Raw genomic sequence first — 6,000 nt, 5'->3', positions numbered from 1 at the left:
CTGGAGGGAGTTGGGCAGAAAGTAGCCAGCCATACCAAAATATAAAATATGATATAATACCTTACTACCAAAAACAGAGAGACTATGCAATAGAGAGCATCTCGAAGGAGACCCAAATACATACTATCCAATGTAGTATATACTGAGGCTAGTATCTCAAATCAGTGAGAAAGAGAAGAATTTTTAGTAAGTGTTGTTTTGGCCACTTGGTAATATAAAAAAACGATAGAATTGGATCCATTTTCTTCACACATTAGACCAGGATAAATTCCAAATAGATCTGATATCTACTTATTAAAAATTAGTCAGGCTCAGTGGCTCATACATGTCCTTTTCCCAGTGTATGTTCTGCTAGGTATATATCCAAAAGAAAGAAAATCAGTACATCAAAGAGATATCTGCACTTTCATGTTTATTGCAGTCCTATTCACAAAGGTCAAGATATAAAATCAACCTGTCCATCAATGAGTGAATTGATAAAGAAAATGTGGCATATATACACAATGGAAAATTATTCAACCATAAAAAGAATGAAATCCTGTCATTTGCAACCATTTTCTTGCAAATGACATTTTGTTGCAACCAAATGATATTTTGTTGTAACCATTTTGTTGCAAATGACAGGATTTCATCGGAATTACATGCCGAAATTCCAGTACTTTGGGGGGCTGATGGGAGAGGATAGTTTGAGGTTGGAAGTTCAGGAACAGACTGGTCACCATAGCAAAAGCCTCTCTCTACAAAAAATTTTAAAAATTATCCAGGCATGGTGCCATGTTCCTGTAGTCCCAGCTACTTAGAAGGTCAAGGCGGGTGGGTCACTTGAGCCCAGGAGTTTGAGGATGCAGTGAGCTATTTCACACCACTGCACTCCAGCGTGGTAACCAAGCTAGACCTTGTCTCTAAAAAAAAAAAATTAAACATTAAAAATTGAAAAATGAAAACATTTGAGTATGAGAAGAAAACATTGGCAAATTTCAGTATAACCTGAGAGCCAGATACTATTAATAAAAATCCAAAAGTAACAAAATACTGAAAAATATTAAAATAAAAATGTGTACAAAAAAAAGCAAATTTTTTCAAAATACATGACAGATAGGGAAATGTATTCTCAATATACCTAACAATGAGTTAATATCCCTATTATGTTAAAAGCTTTTGGAAATTGAGAAAAAATGAATTACTAGCAAATATAGGAATAGTAATTACACAGAAATATAAATATAGAAAGCCCTAAAACATGAAAAGATGATCAACATTGCCTATATTAAAAGAAACGCAAAGTAGAACTATCCTTACATATCATTTTTCACTTTACTGATTGGTAAAACACCAAGTTTTACAACAAAGTCTATTGGTGCTATAATCACTCACATATTACTGATATTGAGTTATAATGCTATAAACTAGATGAAGAAGAGTTTGACAATATCTAGCAAAATTTCATATATGCATTTTCTTATTGAACCAAGAATGCCACTTCTGAGAGACAGCCCCAAAATACACTACCAAATATATGAAAAGTCATGTGCAAGCCTATTCATTTCAACATTATTTGTAATATCAACGAACTGGTTGCAACTCAAATTCCATTAATAAGTGATCGACTGAATAAAATGCGATACATACACACAATGGAGTGCTATGGAGAGTTTGAAACTGAAATGAAGATTTCTATTAAGGAGTGATCCCAACAATATAATATTGAGAGAAACACAGAAAGAAAAAGAAGAAAAGAATAAATAGCTGGAGGGAGAGAGGAGGGAAGGAAAAGAGGAAGGAAAAGAGGAAAGAAAGGGAGAAAGGAAGGGGAGGAGACACTGATATGATATGCTACATTTGAGAAAGGGGACAGTGGATATAGGTAATCGATACATTAGGATTAGATTAATGGAAGTTCAATGATATAGAGATACTAAAAAAAATTTATTTTTGAAAAAGATTATGTAGAGGGACTGGAGAAGACAATAGGAAGGGATCAGATACGAAAGTTAAATCTCTCACAATGTACCCTTATTTAGAGTTTTGACTTTGAAATCATTTAATTCTTTTTTCTTTTCTTTTCTTTTTTTTTTTTTTTTTTTTTGAGACAGAATCTGGCTCTGTCACCCAGGCTGGAGTGCAGTGGCATGATCTTGGCTCACTGCAAGCTCCACCTCCCAGGTTCACGCCATTCTCCTGCCTCAGCCTCCCGAGTAGCTGGAACTACAGGTGCCTGCCACCACGCCCTGCCTTTTTCTTTTTTTCTTTGTATTTTTGTATTTTTAGTAGAGACAGGGTTTCACCGTGTTAGCCAGCATGGTCTCGGTCTCCTGACCTCGCGATCCACCCGCCTCGGCCTCCCAAAGTTCTGGGATTACAGGCGTGAGCCACCATGTCTGGATAATTCTTTTTTCATAATTGAAGAAAAAACTAAATAAAACGTTAAAAAAAAAAAGAAATTATTATAAGTCAAAAACAAACTAAAATAATGAACCTAATGATATGCTAAATGGATGTTTTCACCTACACAGGGAAAAATAATTTCAAGTGATCTTACAAAACAGCATTTTGAACGTAGATCCCTATATGTGAAGGGAAAACAATAAAAAATCTTCAACTGTTTTTAGCTGTTTTATTGTTGATGATTATGTTAGTATTGCTGTTTTGAATCTCTTGTGTATTGTAGGATAAAGCAAATAAGCAATGCTGCTAATGTTGCGAGTATTGATTTTTTATCATAAGAGAAGAGATAGAAATCAGATCAGTTAAGCAGAAGCCTTGCAATATTACATTTGAATAGGAAATACCAGTATGAGCTCATGATTTGTTTTTCTTTCTTATTTTAAAAATATAGGGCCAGGCGCAGTGGCTCATGCCTGTAATTCCAGCACTTTGGGAGGCTGAGGTGGGCGGATCACGAGGTCAGGAGATCAAAACCATCCTGGCCAACATGGTGAAACCCCATCTCTACTAAAAATATAAAAAAATTTGCCAGGCATGGTGGCAGGTGCCTGTAGTCCCAGTTACTCGGGAGGCTGAGGCAGGAGAATGGCGTGAACATGGGAGGCGGAACTTGCAGTGAGCTGAGATCACACCACTGCACTCCAGCCTGGGCGATGGAGTGAGACTCTGTCTCAAAAAAAGAAAAAAAGCAAAAAAACAAAAAAACAAACTAGAGAAAGAAACTACACACACACACACACACACACACACACACACACACACACACAGATATATATGCTTTCTGGGCCAGGTGCAGTGGCTCACACCTGTAATCCCAGTACTTCTGGAGGCCAAGTAGGACAGATCACTTGAGGCCTGGAGTTTGAGACCAGCCTGGGCAATATGGCAAAACCCCATCTCCACTAGAAATAAGAAAATTAGCAGGGCGTGGTGACATGCCTGCAATCCCAGCTACTTGGGAGGCTGAGGCATGAGATAACTTGAACTCAGGAGAGGGAGGTTGGAGTGAGTCGAGAACGTGTCACTGCACTCCAGGCTGGGTGACAGAGTGGGACGGTCTCAGAAAAATAAATAAATAAATACACACACACACACACACACACACACACATATATACACACACACACATACATACATATATACTGTCTAGCTTTTTTCACTTAAAGGGACCAGAAGAAATGGCAGTGCTGTAGCAATGAACACCCCTAGATTCCAGATTGTGGTATTCAAAGACTATCTTTTATCAAAAGAGTTCCTTGAAGAAAAATGGTGTTTCTAGATCTGAGCAATAAAATATGCAAAAAACACCAAATGACTTGTCCAGTTAGAAAGTTAGGAATTTTTATTTATTTTATTTTATTTTATTTATTTGAGAGAGTATTGCTCTCTTGCCCAGGCTAGAGTGCAGTGGCACGATCTCGGCTCACTGCAACCTCTGCCTCCTGGGTTCAAGCGATTCTCCCACCTCAGCCTCCCTAGTAGCTGAGGGACTACAGGTATGTACCATCACGCACAGCTAATTTTTGTATTTTTAGGAGAGACAGGGTTTCCTCATGTTGGCCAGGCTGGTCTCAGACTCCTGACCTCAGCTGATTCAGCCTTCTCGGCCTCCCAAAGTGCTGAGATTATAGGCATGAGCCACCGTGCCTGACCTTGAAAGTTAGGAAATTTGAAAGATTACTGGTCTTGTTTCAAAAAGACACTACCCTGAAATGAGACGATGAGTTTATCACAAGGGACAATGACAATTAGTTAAAATACAGCAAATAAATTAAAGTCCATGCGTTTATATGTATACTTTTAAAAATGATCATTGATCACTTTAGGAGATTGTTGAGTCACCAACTCATTATTTTGAAAACTGGCAAAAAGGAAAGAAGCATTTAGCCTGCCTTTCACGTGCTAACAATTTAGTGAGATCATTGATGAAAGTTTCTCTTTACAGATGAATTCCAGCTAATGAATTCAGAAGAAATAATAGAATTAAAAAATCACTATTTTGCAATACCTAAGAAAATAATGGATATGGGCAATAACCATAAATGACTGCTATAATCTTTTGTTGAAATGTTTTTTGCAAACTTTATGTTGGTGTTACAGGTTGAGTTGCATTCCCTCAAAATTCATATCTCGAAATCTTAGTGCCCAGTATGTATCAGAATGAGCTCTTATTTGGAATTAAGGTTGTTGCAGATGGAATTAGTTAGATGAGGTCATAGTGGAGTAGCATGAATCCCTAATCCAATATGACTGGTGTCCTTATAAAGACGGGAAGTTTGGAAATTTGGAGAGACACACGCAGGGAGAACACCATGTGAAGGTGAAGGCTCAGATTGGGGTGATGCCTCTACCAGCCAAAAAATACTCAAGATTCCCAGAAAACCATAAGAAGCTAGGCAAAAAGCTTGGAACAGATTCTTTCTCAGAGCCCTCAGAGGGAACCAAGCCTGCTAGTAACTTAATCTTGGACTTGATTATCAACCAAGGATTTATACTCTGATAAACTACTTTTAAAAATGACTGTCAAACAAAGAGATTTTCAAACAAAGGAAAAATCATATATATTATTCATGGTAATGTGCTGGTAAATTTTTAACCACTGCCTGTGGGGAAGGGAGGTGTTACCAATATGAAGGTCACTGAACACAGATTTGGGAAGAGATTTGCCTTAATACACCATTTTATAATATTTCCAACATACGGATAGAATAGATATAAACAATCTCAAGACCATAGATCATAGAAAAATGTAGTAAAATAATTCAGAAGATTAAGTTTTAAATATTTATTACCTTTCTTTTAAATATAATTGATTCAGTTGCAAGCGTACCTAACTCGAATTTTAATAATGGCAGTGTTTTACAACCAGCTTGCAAAATTGCTGAAAATCTAGTAGTTGGTTCTTGTTAACTGATACATATCAGCTCACGCACAGCACCAGTTATTACCAAGAAATGTTTACTAGAGGAACTTGTAGAGAATGTTAATCCTCTCCAAAGTTAGTTCTGAGATACAAAAGCAATGATTTGCAAATAAATTGGTAGCCATATGAGAAAATGTAGACAAATATTTGTAATTATGCCTACTTTGGTGGATAACAAAATAAGATACAACTAAAAAACAAGCTCACAATAATAATATAAAAGATTTGAGGAAATTCCTTAAAATTTTCTAGAATTTTTATGTAATTCTGGAGAAGACAGACATTACGTTTTGATGTGTTTCATGTTAAAATTTTAATTAAAAACTATTATAAAGAAACAGAATCTATAACTGCTAAACCAATAAAGAGAAAAAATTAACTGAGCAAACAAACAAAATAGCTTGATCAAGGCATGGAAGGAGACCAAAATAAGCATAGAAATGTATGCTATACAAAAGACCAATTTTCACAACCTATAAAATCCTATGATGACAGTAATCACAACAAATAGAATTGAAATGAACAAACCAACTTTTAAAAAGCATACATACTTAGGTTGGACTTTGTAAAAATGTAGCTATATGCTATTTGCAACAAACATGCTTAAAACATAAGGACATAGAAAAACCAAA

This window comes from Chlorocebus sabaeus, chromosome X (assembly GCF_047675955.1).
Source record: "Chlorocebus sabaeus isolate Y175 chromosome X, mChlSab1.0.hap1, whole genome shotgun sequence".
Taxonomy (NCBI): Eukaryota; Metazoa; Chordata; class Mammalia; order Primates; family Cercopithecidae; genus Chlorocebus; species Chlorocebus sabaeus.
Note: the sequence above shows the minus strand (reverse complement) of the source record.